At 40.4% G+C, this 9,702-nt stretch overlaps 1 pseudogene; it reads right to left on the bottom strand.

Moving 5' to 3' along the window:
* Positions 1-447: 447 nt before the first annotated feature.
* Positions 448-559, bottom strand: LOC115647344 (annotated as a pseudogene).
* Positions 560-9,702: the final 9,143 nt, after the last annotated feature.

Here is a 9,702-nt window from a genome sequence, read left to right as displayed (position 1 = left end):
TGTATTGCTCTATGAGTAGTTCCCTGATCAGAGACACTGACTTTCTGGTTTCCCTGGGGATGCTTGACCCCCAGGCCCTGCCTCCTCTCTACCCCTTCCCTCAAGGCCCCACACCCACCCTGCCTCTTCCCACCCCTGCACCCCCCTCTTCCCACTCTGTTCAGCCTCTTCCCCTACTCCACCCTTGCTCCGCCTCTTTCTGCCCCTGCTCCTACCCCTTCCCCCAGCACCTCCCTCATGCTGCTGAACAGCTGATCACTGGTGGGTGGCAGGCGCTGGGGGTAGGAGGAGTAGCTGATCGGTGGGGTTGTCAGTGAGTGTTGGTGCCTATGCGCTGCATGTGAGTAGGACTACTCATGCAGTAAGGTGCTATTCAATGTGAGTAGGATCATCCAATCAAGCCCTTTTATCATTACTTTGGGCCTGAATCTGCCCCTTTCTTTCATGCAATTGATTTCCCTCATTTGGGGAAATCACAGAGGTCAGCACACCCAGAGTGCAATGGATGAGACGCAACCTGGGAAAACTACCTTTGTGATCATGATATCTAGTCCCACTGAGATTTTGATACATTTACTGACAATAAGTAACACCTTACTGTACAAGTAATCCCTTTGAAGCCAGTGAGAGTAAAGGTATTAAAATCTGCCCCATTGACTACAGTGTGGCTACTTGCATAGTAAGGTACTGTACTCAATATGAGTAAGGGCTGAGTAAATAGGCCCTTTTATTTGGAAAAACTAGAATGGATTCCAACAATTAAATATATTACAAAGAGTAAGATACCAAACTGAAGAAATTCTAATAAGGAGTAACTGCCTAGGGCAGATATAAATTCCTCCTTGACACTTTGTTTGTTTTATATTTGTTTGTACAGACTAAGTCATGCATAATCCAAGCAGCTCTCACTTTTTTGACAGTTGTGTGAAAGATGCTGTTTTGTAATAAGTAAATTATAAATGCCAAGTTGTAAGGGAATATTATACCTAAACAAATAATGCTTTTGAAGCAATGAAAACATATCCATGTTGTACAGTTTTGCATACAATGTGGACGCAGTTTCATAGAACTACTAGTAAGGTGGATTATGGTTTATAGTTGGAAATGTTTTGTTTACATAGCACTTTTCTTACCAAAATGCTTTACAAATACAGCCATGCATAGCAATCACTTCACCCACTACTGAAATACAGCAGCCTCTGCTGTGGAACCTGGCAACTGTATTATAATGCAAAGCAACACTATGCAGTGTATTAAAACAGTGACCAAAGACTCTGAAACTGTTCGGGAAATTTAATTAGATGGAGTGTAATAATTACGTGCACTGGAATTTTGCTATGATACCAAGGTTGACTTCATTCCAGTGTCCTGGGTGCTTTAATTACAAGAAGGGGTCAGGATAAATTTTAGGGTTTATCTGAAAGACAGCACAAAAATGCAGGTCCACTTAACATCGTGACAGGGAAAATTATGACTTTTATTATTTTATTACCTTAATTCCTAGAGGCCCAGCCCCAATATGCTAGGCACAGCACAAGCACATACAGATGGTCCCTGCCTCAAAGAACTTTCAATCATTATTAAATATTTTCTAGTAGACTCCCAAGGAGTCCTATTCAGAAGCACAGCTCTATTTTCCTGAGTGCTATTCAAACTCAGAAGTACAGTTTTATACAATCCAAGACTTGGCTCTCATTCAGAAAAAAGAATGCCAAGTCCAACACTGCTTCCTGTAACACCTCTCAAAAGACCGCTCTTATTAGCTATTCTCTGGCCTAAAAGATGGACCCAGAACAATTCTGTTCTACATTTACTGGAAAGCCACCTCCACTAAGCCATTGATATTTCTGTAGCCACAGAAGACAGGGTTTAATTGTACATGTCCCTGGGAGGTATCCCCTGCACATCTAACAAGGCCCAGTGTTGCTATGGGTAAGTCTATACTAGAAGCACTACATCAGCACAGCTACAACACGTCTGGTGAAAATGCTGTATGCCAACAAGAGCACTCTCCCGTTGGCATAATTATGTCACCTCTGTGAGAGGCAGAAGCTATGCTGGTGGGAAAGCATCTCCGGCAAACATAGCGCTGGTGTGGACAGCACGTAGGTCACTAACTTGCGTCACTCAGGGCGGGGTGTCTTTTTCACACTCCTGAGAGAAGTATGTTTAATTGACTTAAGAGGTAGTGTAGAATATGTGTTGTGGATTCACAGGAACTTTCTTCCCTCTTCCAAGTCCATTAAAGTATCTTTGGCCTAGAAGTTTACTCCAGGCCCTGTCTGAAGTATCTTTCCTCAACAGTCTCACATCATTGGAGTTCTAAAGGTCTGAGAGGATTGTTTGGGAAGGTAGGGAGGAGCATGTTTTGCTCAGTATGGATATAACGCTGCTGCAAAAAAAGCAAACATCATTCTGGGATGTATTAGCAGAAGTATTGTAAGCAAGACACGGGAAGTAATTCTTCCACGCTACTTCATGCTGATTAGGCCTCAGCTGGAGTATTGTGCCCAGTTCTGGCCACCACATTTCAGGAAAGATGTGGACAAATTGGAGAAAGTCCAGAGAAGAGCAACAAAAATGATTAAAGGTCTAGAAAACATGACCTATGAGGGAAGATTGAAAAAATTGGGTTTGTTTAGTCTGGAGAAGAGAAGACAGAGAGGGGACATGATAACAATTTTCAAGTACATAAAAGGTTGTTACAAGGAGGAGGGAGAAAAAATGTTCTTCTTAACCTCTGAGGAAAGGACAAGAAGCAATGGGCTTAAATTGCAGCAAGGGTGGTTTAGGTTGGACATTAGCAAAAACTTCCTACCTGTCAGAGTGCTTAATTGCCTAGGGAGGTTGTGGAATCTCCATCACTGGGGATTTTTAAGAGCAGATTGGACAAACACCTGTGAGGGATGGTCTAGATCAATGATTTTCAACCTGTGATCTGCAGAGCCCTGAGGCTCCACAGACTATGTCTAAAGGGTCCTCAAAATATTATTGTTCCCATAGAACAGTGGTTTTCAACTTGTGATCCACAGACTATGTCTAAGATTTCCAAATGGGTCCACACTACCATCTGAAATTTTTTAGGGGTCCACAAATGAAAAAAGGTTGAAAACCACTGGTCTAGATAGTACTTAGTCCTGCCTTGAGTACAGGGGACTGAACTAGATGATCTCTCGAGGTCCCTTCCAGTTCTATGATTGTATGATATAAGTGACTTCTTGCCAATGGGGCATTTTTTCTCTCTCTCTCTTTCTCAAAGATAATCATTTATTTTCGGTCCAGTTTGGGAATTATCTGCTTTATGGTCTGACACTGTAGTGTTCCACAAGGAGTTGATCACTTATTAACTAGTGCTGAGTGAGATTCCCATTAATTTCAGCAGGAGCTGAGGGCACTCAGTACCAGTCTCAAATGCCATTCAGCTCCTCTCAGGATCAATCCCTTGAACAGTGTTGTCAACCACACAGGCCAATCATACAGCAGACATGCTTTTACTTACATAGTATTGACATTCCTTAGGAATTGCTTTCATTCAGTGGCAGGTCCCAGTTACTTGACAAAGGCGAAGTGTATGTGACCATTTTCTTTTTGGCAAGATCAACAGAGTCAGCCATGAACTTATAGCTGTTGCCAGGTCACAGGCATTGTTATAGGATAAGACCACAGTGGACCTTGCCCTCCTACTCCTAGCTAATTGATATCACATTCATTAAATTCCTGCTTCCTTCCCACGCTCACTCTATATGCAGAGTGATGGACTATAAGTTATCACCAGGACTCTAATCCTGCAGCAAGGAAATCATATTCTCTGAGGGCTTGTTTGCATTGCGCTGCAGTGCGTTAACGTAATCCTTTTCAGACAGGACTACATTAACACACACTAGGCAACTTTTAGTTCACGGCAGCAGTATCCGTACAGGGCAGTTACAGTGCAACACTTTGGTGCACTCTGCAATTCATGCTCCCATGGTCCACACTATGGTATGGTGTAGACATGGCCTGAATGAGTTTTAATACAGCTACAATCTGTAGTTGTATTCAATCTATTTGAGGTATTTCTGTCTTGAAGTTCCACATGTACAGACTTAAGAAAGCTGCAAGGGGAATGAAACAGGTGGAAACACTCGGCTAATGCTGCTACGATAAGAGTGACCCAGTCTATCAAGGTAATGAAAGTAGGGCAATGCTAACTCCATTGTATGAGTATTTCGCAACCCTCTTATTTGACTGTTGTGAACCTTGTTTGAGAGTATTATACCTGTGGGGAAAAAAGCAACATTTATCAACTAGAGAAGTGTGTCTGGCCCAGTTCTGCCCTCTGATACCCTGGTACAGTTCCTGTTGCTAGAAGGGCACAGGTGGCCCCATCATTTGACTGTGGAATGTCAGCATTGCCATACAGCAGGGGTGGACAGGACTGTTTTGAGGTGTCTCTGTTCTTTGATCGTGGAGAGAGTTGGGTAGTATTTGAGAAATTTGCCCAAACCACGCCTCCCATATGAGTTTCCACAAAGTTCCAGCTTATTACCCCTCCATATTCATGTATCTGTGTTGCCATTGGAAAGATAGAAAGGAATACGGTTGAAATGTTTTCAATATGTGGATGACATTCAGCTCTCTCTCCCCATTTTTGTCCAGCTCAGAAGTCTGGTTACTCGAGAATGTCTTTCTCAGGATATAGTAATAACTGCTATGGAACTGGCAGGGTCTCAGTCCAGGGAAGACTGAGATCTTCTTCTTAGCATGTGCACACTGTGGTTTAGGTGGCAAGTGACCGTGATTTACCACCAGTTGGATTATTAGCTTTCCTGGCTTGGGCCAGGTACTGATGGGGAGTGTGACATGAATGCTGAGGTTGCTAGGTTGTGGGAGGCTAACAGAGGATTTTATTGGTGCTCCTGATTGAGGGCAGGTGTTCACCATTTGTCTCATGAGGGTCTAGTTGGATTCTCAGATGCTGTTAGATGATTATGTAGCAGCAGTGACTAAAAGAGAAAAAGGTTCTAGGAGATTGACTGTTTCTTTCTGATATGGGCCTCATTACCATCATCCATGCTTTTGTCATTTCAGATTACACTGTTTTGTTGTAATTCATAAGACGTACACTTCTGTCAGCTCTGAAGCTGGTGCAGAACTTGTTGCACTAGACATTTTGTTCTTCTGAGCCTCTTACTGTGAGTACGTGATGCTAATGCTTCGTGATCTACACTGTCTGGCTATTGATTTCTAGGTGATGTTTAAGATGTTGGATCTGATCTATAAGGCCTTAAATGGTTTGGGACTTGCCTACATATGCCTCTCCCTCTTTGCCATACTACCACAGCTGAGGTACTTAAGCTGGAGCTCCCTTGCAGGTACTTACTTACACACAGTTAGCCCTAAAATGAATTCTCAGAGTCCACAACTTCAAAATTTCAAGAAAACCGCTCCATTAAAAATACCCAATATTGGTTTTGTTGCACCCTTTTTCTCCTGCAGTTATGATATTTTATGGTTTCTGTCCCAGGAGGGGAATACCTATTTATTTTCTTCCCCAGAGAATTAGATAATACAGGAGGTAGGGCAGGAAGCCCACTGATCACTTAAGAGATGCCAATATCGACAATGTTTCCCATTTTCATCTCTTTAAGGGTGTAGGAAAGCTTACCTTTCCAGTCTAGACTACAGCCAGAGTAAGAGAGTTGTTTCTTCACGTTCAGCATTTCTGGGCTGTATGTATCACTGAAGGAAGAAATTAATATAGGTCTGTTACAAGGATATGCAAAATTTCCCCAGCTGACAACTGTGGGAAGCTTGGTCTCATTACACATTAAAGACTGGATCTCTAGGATAAATTCTTCCTGTGGGCACTTGAGACTTGATATATCAGTCATGTTTTTTTCATTCCTCCATATGGGTTATATTATAGCTGGCAGGGAGGAGATTTGCCCATAGATATGCCTATCTCTTTGCACAAGCAGGGAAATGGAAATCAATCAAAAATAATTTGCCTTAACACAGAGTTCTCTCTGCAGATACGGGCATGGATGGACTGTCCGTATATAGTCCATATTCAGTGAATATAAAATCTAAATCTAGACTGAAAGTGTGGCTGTGCTCTGAAAAGTGAGTGTGATAATGGCATAGTCACGTGTCTTACTGTGTCTTGATGGCTTCCAGATCTTTTTTTGCTTGTAAAATACCATCCCAGCAAACTCACCCTAGATTCTGAAAGTGAAGGTTGGCTTTTTCCTCCTAATTCAGCAATATAGAGTCTGTGAGCAAAATCCTTCATGTGCTTACACCAGTTCCTGGAACTAGAACTAAGTTAAGAATTCTCATGATGATACCTGGGATGACACCGCATCCAGTTCACATTCTCATAATTGTGCTGCCTCTGCATTACTGATGAGAGGAAAAAGCTGTAGAAGATTAACTTCATTACCTGTAAACTCTCTGGAGGGGGACTGGCATTTGCTATATGTTTTTGCAGCCCCTTGCACAATGGGCCTTGACCTGGTTGCCTTCTAAGTGCTACCACAATATAATAATTATTATTCATAATGTCAGAGAAGATTGGAGTTATAATACTCAACAAATCTGATCCTTGTGTGTAAGAAGGTTCCATATTTTACAGTCACTGTTCTAACCAAAACTAGAAGCAACTATTGTTTGTGCAGAGCACCGTGATCTGGCTGTCAGGCATCAAACAAGAGCCTTAGTTGTTCTCCAACTTGAAGGTACACAGATTATCATCCTAAATGAGATCAACATAACCAGAAACACATTTATGTTTGTTGAGGGGGGACAGATTTTCAAAAGGAAGTCTAGAAGATCATTCCACAATGAATTATCCCAGACAATGGGCATGGTTCATATCACACAAAGGCTGTTGATCATGTTTGTAATCCCTGTGCTCGACCATCTATCAAATCTATTTTACTGTCACCAAGAAGTTTGGTCCAAAAGATGGCATAAAAAGCACTGAAGCATTCTGTGGCATCTCCCAGGGATATCAATGAGTGACAAGCAGATAACAAGCCTCTTTTCTGACTGAAATTACATATGCCAATAAGCAGGTGCATAGATACCTTTTGCTCCACTGACATATGCAAGGTGCCACAGAATGCTGTAGTATTCTGCTGTATTGGAGTAGAAATTTCTTATTTGTTAATGAATGTAATTATTCATGTTTATTACAATAATGACTAAGGACCAACCATTGTGTGAGGCACTTAAAAAAGAACAGATTAAAAAAATTATTAAAGCTAATGTTAAAATTATCTAATACACAGGTTAAGGAATGAGTGTCTGTACATCTGAGCATAATGCTTAAATTAGCCAAAAATACAAAGTTTGGTTTAAAGTCATAAAATACATATAATACATAATCTTCAATATCCCAAATTAAGGTTAATAAATTCAGTGATACAGTTAAAGCATTAGCATTCAGATATTCAGGTACTGTACATTATTCATAAAAGGTTATAGTAATATTAGTTGTGGAAAGCAAATATAGCAATGAGCGTAGATTGTCCCTCAGTAATTGAGAATTTAAGATAATTTGTCCCTCAGTAAATTCAACCCATCAGAGAAGTATTTCTGTTACTTTCCCAGCTTTGCTTCTCAACGGCAATCAATGAAACACAACACTGTCCATTTAGTTCATCCTAGAAGTCTTAAAAAAAAAAATCCCATTGAATTTTCATATACATTTGAGTTTATCCCTGAAGAGAGGTGGTTCTTATCTCTTGACACTTCAGCTTCTTGGTCAGAAGAAAAATGGATAGCATTTCTTTTTAAATGACATGAAACATATGCCTGGAGGTTGATATCTGTCACAAGATGCCAACATATTTACAGAGCTAAAAATCTTCCAGAGTGTCTCAAATCCATGTTCTGTTCTTAAGTGCTTAGGAACATTACATTAGCAGATATGAGGTATGTTCCATCCATCTGTCTAGTGAGCCCACATTTCCTGAGGCCACTGCAGTTCAATTATATTCGAATCCCATCTCTGTGTGAGGACTGAAGAATGTGAATTAGCCATAGGCTGGACTAAAAAAACCCAAACCCTCTTTTGGCCGCAACTGTCCTCTTTTTGGAGAGGTATTTTTCTCACTGGGACAAGGGTGAGCAGCTAACGTGAATTGTTGTTCAGATGACAGAAATATCAAGCTGATCAATATTTCCGCATTGTAGGCAAGATAATCCTTCATTTGAGCTGATTATCTGAAATCTGCCCTGTGGGTTGAAGAGAGGATTTACTCTAAGTAGTTAATTACTGTACTATGGAATTTTTTTTCAAACAAATCCTACAGATTTAGAGAGATTTTATCCTTTCTAGAAAAAGTGTATTTAGTTGTGCAGTTGAACCTTTGTTATACTTCCTGAGATTTTATGGAGCTGCTCTTTTTTTTTCTTTTTTTTTGGATCTAATCTGTGTGTTCTTCATTCTAATACATGTCTATGAATCTTCACCTCTTCTGAGCTTTAAACCTGCCTTAGTGCACCCTCGTTGGATAATTCAATTTATTGAGTCTTTGAGACACAGCTATAATCATTCATTGTTAGATATGGCTCTTGCAGGGAGCATGGGGAGAGGTATAAAAGATAGTTTAGAAACAATACACTGAGATTCACTGACCAGGTTAAATATTTCTGAGAGGTGTGTGTGAGTTTTACTTTGTTTATTCTAACCAAATTATGTCTCCTTTTTAGGTTTCATTTGCGAAACTGAGTCTTTTGGAGCGCTGAATTGTAGCATATTCTTTTTCTCTTTTTATAATCTTGATACAATAAAAAAAGATTAATGTCTCACATGTCATGTGACAATAGTAAAGAATTGCACAAAGAGGTATTTTCTTCTAACACTGAACAAGGGATTCTGTCAGAATAAGAAAAGTAGCATTTGGGCCTGATTTACATTAGGGACTTGTCTACATGGGTAAGTTTTACTAGTGTGACCCTGTGTGGACACTCTTGGGTCTTGTCTGCATTGGAAAGTCTTTTCAGCTTTTTATGTAGCCTGTTGCAAAGCTAAGCAAATATCTAGATGACTTGATGTACCCCTGGAAGACCTATGCATACCCCAGGTTGAGAACCACTGCTTTAGATTACACAGAACATGTAGACTTCCCAAATGTCACTAGAGGAATGGTGGCCTACACAGATGAAGCTCTCTCTGGCGGCATTTTCTCGTCGCCAATAGAAGAAATAGAGAGGGTGTGTTGTTGTTTTTTTGTTCTCTGGACCTTCTGGCCAGAAAGTTTACATTTTAAAATAGCAAATGTCCTTTGAATTACTAGTTGTATCCTAGATATTTTCAGATTATTTCATGTATAATGAACTAACTTTTCCTTATTTATGCTACTCTCTTTTCTTTGCTTTTTCCTTTATCTTGGGCAATTAAAATGTACTAGTCAATTTCATCTTCAAGTCAAATTTGGTTTTTTAATCACTTTTGCTTTTTGGCTCTTATACACTAGCACCATCCTGCAATGTTTGAGTGACAAAGACTTTAGGGACCTTTATGACTAGGGAACTTTATTCACAGCCATGAAAAATACATCACAGACAGTGAAATCTGGTCTCCCCCCATGAAATCTGGTTTTTGTGTGTGCTTTTACTCTATACTATACAGATTTCATAGGGGAGACCAGCATTTCTCAAATTGGGGGTCCTGACCCAAAGGGGAGTTGCAGGTTATTTTAGGTGGGTCAC

Source organism: Gopherus evgoodei, chromosome 2 (assembly GCF_007399415.2).
Source record: "Gopherus evgoodei ecotype Sinaloan lineage chromosome 2, rGopEvg1_v1.p, whole genome shotgun sequence".
Classification (NCBI taxonomy): Eukaryota; Metazoa; Chordata; order Testudines; family Testudinidae; genus Gopherus; species Gopherus evgoodei.
Note: the sequence above shows the minus strand (reverse complement) of the source record. Positions and strands in the feature narration are given on the sequence as shown.